The sequence below is a fragment of the Parasteatoda tepidariorum genome, chromosome 8 (genome assembly GCF_982258835.1).
Source record: "Parasteatoda tepidariorum strain Cologne lab strain chromosome 8, Ptep-v5.0, whole genome shotgun sequence".
NCBI classification, from domain to species: domain Eukaryota; kingdom Metazoa; phylum Arthropoda; class Arachnida; order Araneae; family Theridiidae; genus Parasteatoda; species Parasteatoda tepidariorum.
The window spans coordinates 10088883-10101021 of NC_141762.1; the positions used below are offsets into that span (position 1 = coordinate 10088883).

General features: G+C 32.2%; 1 long non-coding RNA gene across 1 annotated transcript; it reads right to left on the reverse strand.

Annotated features, from left to right (window-relative positions):
- Positions 1–871: 871 nt before the first annotated feature.
- LOC122270087 (uncharacterized) lies at positions 872–5647 on the reverse strand. The gene is made up of 3 exons (XR_006225595.3): positions 5428–5647; positions 3869–3976; positions 872–1156 (listed from the first exon to the last, which is right to left on the reverse strand). It is a non-coding gene; the product is annotated as an uncharacterized LOC122270087 (long non-coding RNA).
- Positions 5648–12139: the final 6492 nt, after the last annotated feature.

A 12139-nucleotide genomic window follows, 5' to 3' on the forward strand; every position in this document is an offset into this window, starting at 1 on the left:
TCTTTGTTTGAAAAGTTATTACTATCTCGCTACGGGACCTTTAATTTCATTACTGTATTTCTTGTTGTAAAATAAATGTTTTTATAAAAAAAAAAAAAGAATTTTTCTTTAATATAGCTTGATACGTTACAACCTTTGTCTAATAGAAGGACAGATAAAACAAATCAGAGAAGGACGTCAGTAAGAATAAATACATCCAGGGTTACGCCGGAATTCAGACCCGCCACCTCCACGCTTCACACATCGTTTGGCGGGAGATACCTCTTGGCCAGGGAGGCCCCAAGAGATAAATTAAATAAAATTGTATGAGCCATGATAGCTTAGGGGATAGAGAGTTCACCTTTCAATGAGGTGACCGGGTTCGAATCCCAGCGACGGCTGATTGATACGAATTCCGCATCCGCCTTAGTTCGACCGCAGTGCTGACGTAAAATATCCTTAGTGGTAGACGGATCATGGGTTAGAGTCTCCTTGCCGTCAGGCTAACCGTGGAAGGTTTTCCTCTCCATGTAATGCAAAAACGGCTTACTATTAATACTTTTCGATAAACTTTACAGACAATATGAGGAAATAATATATATGCTCTAGCTAAGTATCTCTTTTTATTTCAATCACTTTGTCCCAATTTATGACATCAACACTCCGAACCAAAGCTGGGGTCTTCCTCACTGAGTGGTATCGCCCATCTTACGCTATGTTGTGTAGAGGTAGTAGGTTCGATTCCCGCTACAACCCTAAATGTAGCTTTCGTCCTGTCTGTATTTCGACTTGACAAAAGCTTATAAGTCTTAATTGAACACGCTGCTGAACTGCTCATGTATCTGTACCAATGAGACCCCTCTTCGATGTTATAGTTCAAACATGACACACATTACGAAGTCAAAATATTTATGCATAATTTTGGATAATTTTACTTTACATAAGCTATTTTTATTACAATAAATCAAAAGCTCAGTTTATAATACAAATAACTTATAATATTTGTTAATAAGACTATCTTGATTAACCGATTTTTACATTGAATATTGCTATTGAATCGCTTAAGTTTCGATTCCAACAATATATTTTTCGTTTTGAATTTTGGCTGTGAATTCCATTGGTTACTGATTGTGAACTCCAACATCACTGAGTACGTCATCAAGCAACTCCTTGACTCCTTCAAAATTGAAAAAATTTCATTAAAAACATTCCAAATAAGACTTTATATTAAAACAATCAATAAAAAATAAAATCAATTTTTTTAAATATTCGTTTTAAAATTCTTAACCTCATCAGGGAATATAAGGCAGAGATTAACACAAAAATCTTTTTTTTTTATCAAAATTTAAATCGATTAAAAATTAACAACAATTTACGCAAAAAAAATTTTGATCTTACTGAAAAATATTTGAATCTCCTGAAATTAGCCGATTTAAAAAGAAAATACCATAAATTGTTTTTTTTTTTTTTTTTTTTTTTTTTTTCCCAAAAATATAAGCCTTGGTTAAGGCATAAAGTATAAGTAAAAGTATAAGCCTTGTTCAAAAATACGAAATTCAGAATGAAAAATAAATATAAAAAAATAAAGCCTGTAAAAGGCAACCAGGTCAGCTGTTTGCAAAACATTTAAGTACATAGAGTGGTGCGCAGTCAAAAAGTAGAGCTTTCAGAATTTTTGGTAATTTTGCCAACATTTTAAAAGGCTCGCCACGAACTTTTGAATCATTTACGTATAGCCTGGTTTGCAAGGCGCTGGACTCACGTTTGTGAGAACGGGGACTCGAATCCAGTCGGCTGAATACTTCCCCGTGTAGTAAATGGTGACTGGTGCACATTAAATCTGTCGGGTCACAAAGTTCTCCATGCTCCCATAACAAATCAAAACCTCAGAGGGTACTGAATTGAAAATGGATCGTTCTCTGATTCAGGTCAAAATTACGATCTGCGGATGAATGAATGGGTCCTCCCCATTAACGGGTGTGACATATGGATGTGGCAGAAATCTAATTCTTGGCCATTCATGGCGCCACTGGAAAACAAGAAAAATAAAATATTTTGCAAAAAGTGTAGTTGTTGGCAGTCCTGCAAGAAGAGATTTTATCAAAAAAGCGTAGAACAGGTTTCCCGCAGGCCCTGAAAATTTCAAAAATTGGTAACGAAAATAAAACATAGTCGATATTTTAGTTTCTGTGTTACCACCACTAAATTTTGCCTTCCGAAAACAAATATATATACATGAAAAAATTTTTGAAATGGTATTTTCGGTTTAGTTTAGTTTCTGTCTGAATGTACAAGATTATAAAGAACGAATAGGTTTATAAACATGCATATACACTTGCGTACTCCTTTGAAAATAACGAGAGAAATAAACATATGACCTTAAAGTATCACATCATGAACTAAAATACAATTTCAACCTCTTCCTACCACTCCCTACGTAGCATTGAAGTGGGGACATTTAGTATTTTTTTTGCGTTAATTTTAAAAAATTGGGCACAGTCGGCCTTGGCCCTCTTAATGGGCTGTCGCGCCACTGAGTTAGTTAGTTAATTTTAAAAATTCCTGATGAAGAAGTCTAATTCAATCTCTAGCGTTGCAGGTATGCAAACAAATGCAGTGAAGAGTTAAATTCTTATAGTAGTCACTCGATTGCTAGATTCTAATGTAACGAAAGCTGCTCCTGACATTTGTGCTGAATATGTTAAGGGATCCATGAGAGAAAGAACCACTCGTGACCTGCATGCCAAGTTTAAAAATGAAATGCGGACTTACAAGGCGTACCTTATTTTGGCCATCCATTTGAGTAAATGAAAAAAAATTCCAAAAATTTGCAGCAAACGATAAGGAAAATGCCACAAAAAAATTTATGGTCTATTACTTTGAATTTTTCAAAAATTTAAAAAGACTGTAGGAATTTAGTGTCGAATCCTATGTAAAAAATATGTTAAACGAAATTTTGGACTCAAATTTTGTACAAAATGTAGCAAATTTAATTTATTATTCTATTTTCTTGTTTAAATTACTATTTAATTGAGATGTTAAATTTTACTACAATAATTACTAAATACATTACAATAATTTCTGTATCCCAAAACAATAAATACTTATAAAAATTATTATAGTTTCTCTTATTTTCATTAACAACAAAAATTGATAAGAAAATTTAAAAATGCTTCCAAATCACCGCCATTTTTAACATTTTCTCAAAAAAAAAGTTGTTTTTTTTTTCAAATAAATAAAATTCTGTTGACTAAAATAACATTTATTCAGACGTTATTGAGTTGAAAATTACCCTACAGCAATAAATTTAATGTTATGAGATATTTTTGAAAGCTGATTTTAATTTCGAAAATATTTCTAGGGCTTCAAATTCTCAAGACCCTTATAGCCAAATTAAGAACTTATTTAAAACGTGTAGCCAAGTTAAGAGATTAACTTCAAACATATTTCCAAGACATTTAAAGTACAAATATTTTTGTTACAAGGTAAAACAGTTAATTAATTCGTATCTACTCGTAAAACACTTTATAAAATCGTTATATGTAATCTTCACGTTTTATTAGACCTTATTAGACATTGTAACGGGTGGCTTATTTGTAGCACTAGATGGCGCTACCCCTCTACCCCAAAGACGATAACAACTATCTTTTTCTGACTTAATATATGATGACGCAGGACGAGCTCTGCGAACCACCCTGGTTCCCCCTTTCCTACTCATTTGAGTAAAAACTTTCTAGTTAAATTATGTTAGTTAACATTATATTTTTTTTACTCTTTATTGTTAAATGTTTAATGTGATTTTATAATTAAAAATATTGAGCTCATAGTGATGATATTTAATTTCATCATCTTGCGTCTACAACATTGCATATTATGACACAATACTCACCACCTAAAAGTCCTAATCCTCCCCCGTCTGATTCTTCTTCTACTGCTGTATCAGGCATTGTATCAGGCACTCCTCCTCCTTGTGTATAATGATGAACTTTTCCCATTACTAAAACAAATAAACATTAAAAATTTAAAGGTTTCTTCTGTGTCTGTGCTTGCATTTCGCCTAAAAATTTCGCTTAATTTTTATTTTATTGTATAAGAGTCGTTGAACAGCCTACCCTATGTTTTGGGTTTACGGCTACTAATGTTCAACACCGTAGCCTTGTAGTTTTGAACACAATCCAGAAGACAAGGGAACTCTTGGATCACCTGTTGGGAGAAATTTGCCTTCGCGGAGGACTTTTTGACGGAACCAACCCGCATTTGCGTCACATGGAGAGGAAGACCACGAGAACTACCCACGTATAGCTTGACGACAACGGGACTCTAACCCATGATCCGTCTACCACTGAGAATCGTTCACATCAACACAGTGGCCGCTGCAAGCCGGATGCAAAATTCTTATCGACCAGCTATGATTCGAACCCGGTTAACCTCATTGGAAGGCGAACGCTCTATCCCCTGAGCCATCGTGTCTCAAAAAAAAAAACTTTTATTTTCATGATATATTATTTTTTAACTATTAACCATTAATGGGGTTCGAACCCCGGATTCTTAGGTCTAGTAATTTGATACGTCCTTTCTCAAATCTTAAAGAAGTATTAACATCAACTAAATACTGTGATACTTTCTCAAATTCTCAAAAATCTTACTTTATTACATTCTTCCTCAAATCTTTACAATTTTATATTCATGTAACTTCCCATATAATATAAGAAAATCTGTTCAATTTCAAACCATAATATCGCTCAATTTCAAACCATATAATTTGATTTAGCCATAAAAAGGTATTAAATTGAACCATAACCTTTCCTGGAATTAAACCACAAATTGAATCGTATGCCTTCAAGAAGTACTGAACCAGATTATTTCTCTAATTTCCTAAACTCTTTTTAACACATTTTTGCACAAAGCTTTTCAATTTTGCAGTCATTAAACTAACTGTATCATATGAAAAAACAGTTTAATTTTGAAGCATAATATCAGTATCTTGAAACAAAATACAGTACGAACTTTCTGCAACTTTAACAATGGTAACAATGGCTTTAGGTACAAAACTGATTCATGATTATAAGGTATCAAATTAAACCAGATACTCTGATTCTTTCTCAAGTTCCCCAAAATCTTACTTTAACTGTTCATCCACGAAACTTTTCAAATATTTTGTTCCATATTCAATATTTAACGTACCATAATATCAGCTTATAGTCGTAATACCAGTACCATAATTTCGGTAAAGTAGCGTAAATTTAATGCAATCTTAATCGAGGGTTAAAATGAAGCACACATATGTTTTCCTTTAAATTGAAACATTGTATGGTGTATTAAAGTTTGTGTAGTATAATAATATATTAAAACTGAGCTCCGTATTAAAGTTGCAGCAAATTTGAACGATATTTTTGCTCAACCATGCTTCAAAATTTATAACAGTGTCAAAAAAGCTTTTAAGCTTACCTGAAACAGCTAAAACAGCCAAAACTACAAGAACAAGCAAGAAACGTTGGAGAGTCATTTTGAAACTAAAGCTGGTTGAACAATTCAGGAATACTTTCAAGTTTATGCTGTATTTATATTGAAAACAGCGAAATGTAAAATCTGGCTATTTACCAATTTTATTACTCTTTCTTTATCTATTAAATTGAGCAGATGTTTATAGTGGTCTGTCAACTTTGTTATATTTAAAATTAAATTTTCTACTTAGTACAACTATAACTAGTAAACTAATAATCTTGTTTTTATTATTTGCTTTATATTCCGACTTTATGGTTTATTAAAAGCATTTATTTGAAATTTAAAGCAGTTTAGCAATGTTTGAACAAGTAAGTATTTTATTATGATACACAGCGAAGATATGTAACAAAAAGGTTACATTTTAGCATCAGCGTCTAGAATTTGTTGTTGCATCAGGCCTATTGCTATTTTTCTTGTTTTATAAAAATATTTATAAAAATTTTCAATACATACAAAAATGAATTTATGTATGTATGTCTTTTAATGAACTATCGGACTGGAAGCGATGAAATTCGGCATACTGATAGTTCAAATCACGAGAAAGGTCACTGTCGACATTAGAATATTCTACGAAGAACCGTTTGAGTGAGATGAACGAAAAGCGAAACTGAATTTTCTGATTCGTTAAGCGCTAGCCATTGTTTGAAGTATAACTAGAGACGATTAAAATAATCAAGTATTTTCAAGATTCGCGATCGCAACGAGTTGTTGTAGGAGACGAGTTGTTGGGGGCGTTGTTGTAGGAGACGAATACCTGCGATTTCTACATGAACAATGTAGCGTGTAACTTTAATGTAGCGTGTAGCATTGCAACGTTCCTTCTTTATTGTGGCTCATTAAATTTAAAAAAGAAAAATTTTTGATATTCTTTCATATGCATGCAAAATGGTATCTCCTTTTCTTTAAAGAAGGAACATCCAAAGTACATCGGAAAAATATTTGTGAATAAACAGAAAAAAAATATGTATCTTCTTATTAGAGTTAGAACCTAATGCCTGGTAATCGTTGTACTAAATTTAACGATATAACATTAAAATCATGCTTTGTAAACTAAAAAACGGAAAATAAAGAACGCTTCCTAAAAAATGCGCTTCTAAAAATTCCTCCAATTAAAATTAACTTTCATGTTTTTTTTATTCTTAATTGGACGTAGAAAACCATTCTAAAAAGAACTGTCATCAAATTCGGAAAAAAAAATTTACAAGTTAATTTTTTGTTATCAAAATCATAACACTTACCTAACTTATAAATCCAGAGAATTCCAAAATAATATGTTCTACATTTGAAAACTTTATTCTCAATAATATATACATAAATTATCCCTTCATTACTTTAAGATGACGTACCACGCAACAAAATTTTATAGTTGCAAGATCTCAATATGAATTTCAATATGTAACTTAAATACAAAATAGCTGAATTCTAGTTAAAATTTATCATTCAAAATTAAAAAATACTTAAAAAGAAAACTATAAAAATTTATTAATAATCAACACAAATGATGCCACTTCAAGTAATTCGGAAGATTCTTTACTGTTGTTTTTCGAATTATATAGATACAGAAATATATACTATTCTATAAAAAAGAAGAATATTCTATAACTATTTCAGTTCTATACGTTCTGAAATCACATTTATTCATTGGAATGAAGTAAGCAGTGTTGACTGAAGTAAGCAGTGTTCCTACTCTGCTAATCATTCTGATAGAACTAAATGAAAACTTAATAAGTAAAAGCCTGAAAATAACCTATCCGCTAGAGGGCGTACTCGAGTGTTTCGATCGCGAAATAAACAAGATTATGAGGTAGCAAGTGTGAACTACATCCTTAGTATTTCTCAAGTGATCTGGTGCCACGTATTCATTTTTTTATAGTAATTCTTTTAAAAAGTGTTCCTATAAAAGTAAATAATTTAAAATCAATGGTAATTGAAGTGGAAAGAAAAAATAGAGTAATTGAGCGTCAATATTCCCAATTTAAATTCAATATACAGTGGAACCCCGGTTTTACGTCGTCCGTTTCGTAAGTTATCCTGTTCCTACATCATATTCTGCTGGTCTGTGAAAATTGCCCATACCGATGATGTTCAATTATCTCTGATTTTGCGTTACCCTTTATAAGAAAATTTCGCTTTATATGTTTTTGAGGCATCGTTTTTGAATCATTTTTTCTCTGTAAGCTCGCAATAACTTTTCCCCTTCTTTTCTTTTACCTAAAAAAAATAACTTGTCCAATAGATTTTCCGGCATTCTTTTTATTCTATCTTATTGTTCTGATATCTGTGAGAGAGGAAAGGAAGTATGGAACTTAAATTGTCAAATTTTTCCAACAGTCCTTAACCACTGAATCTTGAAATTATCTAATCGTTTAAAGAACGTTACACTAAACAGCTGGTTGGGTAATCATTTTTCTTGATTCCGATGACCTGCAAGAAGCTTCTAAAGCAAAAAGTAAATGTTCTAAACGCTCTGAATTTGATTTCCACAGCGTTGGACAGTGTCGACTCAAATGCAATACAAATGGGTTTAATAAAGTTTATCGGGGTTAATTGCGTCTCAACATCAAACGGGAACGTTGACTCTTCGGAATAAAATTGCATGCCTGAAGATTTTCTGAAATTGATGACGCGTATATCAACTGCTAAACACATCCCATTGCTTTTCAATTCCTTCATTATCTGATTTAATTCCTGCTCCCAACGATATTGATGAAAACAATGAAGATGAGTTAAAAATATCGTAGTAGATGCCCACAACTGATCTAGAGTTTGAAAGCATAAAAACTCCGAAATATTTGCGAATGTAAACCATAAAGCAAGTTTGCAAACAATAGTAAGCATTGAGAGCGATATTGCTGAAATTTTATCTATATGTAATCTATATAAATTTTATGTATATGTATGTAATATGTAATTTTATCGATATAAATTTTATATATATGTAAAGATTACCCCGTAAGTGTCAATTTTTGAAAAATATACTTAAATTTATTTTACCCCGATTTTACATTTTCCTGCTTCGTGCGTTTTCTAAGTCTTGTTCGACGGAGAACGTAAAAAATCGGGGTTCCACTGTGTCATCATTCTTAATTCAACATGTATAAGCGAAACCATTTGCCTACAATTTAACACTCAGACATCCAGACTAGACTGTTATTTGGAAAAGATTGGACACTGATAGTAAGAGCATTTTATTTCAATCTTACCCTCAGGAAAAATGTACTCACCGAAACTATCATTCCTTATTGTTTAGAAAAAGATATAATATTCCACAATTGTTACTATAGTGTAGAGGGCGAACTGTATCTTCCACCAAGCGTTGAGCTAAGCCATGGAGGCAGGTAGTACAAATCTCGCAGTTATCTTCGATGTATCCTCGTGCTGTCCTTCTCTGTATAGTGATATCTGTCTCTCTATATGACTAAAGGTTTATAATAATTGAGCACGCAATCTTGAGCACGTACAATCCTTAATTGAGAACGCAAGCCTACAAATGTATGTTGTACCAATAAACAAAATAAATAAATACAATTCTGCATAACTCATTTGTTTTGTTTTCTTCTAAAAAGATTCATGATTAAAATAGCTTCAATATGAATTAACGCACAAACGATAGACAAGTAAAAGGCCCCAACGGAGCCTTAAAGCCTCGAACAACCTTATAACTATGTTTTTTAACACGTTGAATGCCATGGGGGTCACCGGTGACCGGCACTAATTTTGTTCGTAGCACCACGGGGATCACCGGTAACCGGCGAAGCCAAGATTATTAGAAACACACAATTCGAGTAAATTTGTAATTATTTTTATAATATTATCGTTACTAAAATGGTTTGAAGAAATTAATGCAATATAGAACACACAAAAATAGTTTTATTTACATACACAGAGATGCCCACTAGCTCCGGACAGTGAATAAATATTTTCAAGTGGTAGTTTATTAATCGAGAATCTGGGTTTAATAAATTCAATTTAGTAGATTTTTATCCACCGATATTTCTAAACAATTCATAGGCTTATATAATTCACCACTTTTTCCATATATGTCATGCTAAACCTTTTAAAAAACTAGCAAAATCTGCCTAACATTTGCAAGTTTAGTTTGTAGTTATTTACCGTTGTGGCCAGTCTGGCAAGCCATGTAAAATTAGCGTGGCATTTTACATGGCGTTTATATGGCGTTTACACGTTTAGACAACGTGTTAACAAAAACAACAGCAAAAAAAATTTCACCCGAAGACAAAAAAATTTAAATATATTCTTAACAACGGTTGATAACCTTTTCCGGATAAGTTTCAACCGTATCTAGCCTTTAGTACCGAGAAACAGAAGAATGTATAAAAATGTTCTGCTTTGTGTTAGAAACTAAAAGTGACACGATAAAAATGGGACTTTTTAGAAGAAACAATTAGTTATAAAATCTCTCCACTTGAAAATTGTGTAGAGGAGAAGGGACTAGTGTGGAAAAATTTGAATATTTCTATTGTCAATGAAAAGTTATTAGTTAATTTTGCCAGATTATCAAGATTGTGTTTCCTAAGGGTGTCTACGGCAGACGAGAATCTGGAACAAAAAATTTTCGTTATGATACTGTTAATCACCACTCTTTTTTTAAAAATTAATTTCTAATCCATAGTTTCGAATCCGGAATTTTCAGATCCTAGGGGCCTCCCTGGCCGGGCGGTGTCCTCCGCCAAACGCTGTGCAAAGCGGAGCGGTTGCGAATTCGAATTCCGCCCTAACCCTGGATGGGTATTTCGTGATGTCCTTCTCTGAATCTGCCCTTTTACTTGACAAAGGTTTGAAAACCTAAAGTGAGCAGACAAGCCTGCAAATGTATATAATGTATGAATCAGTTAGTGACACTCTGCGCCAAATGCTGAGGTTCCAACAATGTCCAGTGAACGCGAAACTGTGTTTTTTAAATTAGTTAGATCGAAAATTTTTGAATTTTAAAAAAATTCACGTGACCAGTTCCAGTAGACATTCTGTTCACTTTAAAATGTAGTTTCTTGACAACTTTAATTACCTTAATTTACTTAATTGCTTCGTTGTTTGAAAAGTTTAATTGCCTTAATTTGCTTTTCATTTAAAAAGATTATGTTACGACTTATTTTAACAAATTTTAATAGTTATTTTTGATTTTGCATTCTTTTTTTAATTAATTGAGAATGGGTGTTAACCCCTTGGGGACGGGTGATTCAGAAAAGCATTTGTACAAAATCAGAATCAAGTTGCAATTAAATAAAAAGCGGTAACTTAAATGTAGTCGTTGCTAATTTGACAGACTTACTTTGCTTTTTCTTTAATTATTGTTAGTTTAATCATATATATAATCAATGTTAGTTCAAAGTATAACTAAATAGTTTTATTTTGAACAAAGTAATGGTGAATTAAATAAATCAAACAATTATAACTCCGCCCACAAATAAACTGCTAAAGAATTACTTTGATTACCAGTTTTATCTTTTTATCCTGATTGATACAGTTTCATGCTGTCACGTATTTGTGACAGTCGGCGCGAAAGGGTTAATACAATACAAGAGGGCAACTTTCCCAAAAATATATTATGGGTATTATAGATTAACATTTTGAAATAGAGGTAGGCAAGATTTCATAAAAGTTGGACAAACTTGTCTGTATAGCTACAATTTCAATTTAAAAAGAAAAATTACGATGAACGATTTCAGTACTAATTACATATACACTGAATCATCTATGTTTGTGATAATCATGAAAGGATAATTTCTATGAAAAACAGAGTGGAAGCTACCATTAGTTTTGCTACCACTTCTTAAACTTTTGCACGGATCGCAAAAATTTTAAAAACGTATTTTTACTTGATTCACTCACAATGTATTAACGATTTAGCATCGATAAGGTTAACAAATAGCATTTCTAAAGGTAGTTATTTACTAAATTAGTATTTAATGTATTTACGGGGCCGTTCAAAAAGTACGTACATCCCGAAGGGGTGGGAGGGGATTTGCTATTATGTACGGTTTTGTACGATGGGGAGGGGGGGAGGTATTATACAAAGTACGTACTTTATAAACATACACCAAATTTAAATTTGACTTTATCCTACACCCTCCTTAAGTAAATATTTAATTTTATTTAAAACATAATTATTTTAATTTTTATGAAAAAGGGGGGTAGACTAATAAAATGTACGTACTCTAAGAGGAGGGAGTAAGACCTTATGTACGGTAATGTACGAAGGGGGGGAGGGATTTAAAATTTCTCCATTTTTGTGTACGTACTTTTTGAACGGCCCCTTACAGCTTTTCTCAAACATTTTGTTTATTAACATTTCATTTTATTTATTTTCGTATAATAGGAAATGTAGGTTATTCAAAATATTGATTACATCGAGAGAGCAAATTTTTTATTGCATTTATGCAAGTATTTGATCATATCTAATTCTTGTAAAGAGTTTTCAAATCATAAATTAGTTTTGTTCCGAAAGCTGTTGATTTTTATTTCGAAATGATAATTTTTAATAACATTTATTTTTGTCTAAATGTAAAAGTTTGCGAAGAACGTAAAGGTTTATATATGTGTAGTACATGTTACTGTGAATGACCAAAATGAAGAGAATGTCGACTTTCAGCGGTGAATGTCAACAATCACATAGTCATTTTGGGGAGTGACCGAA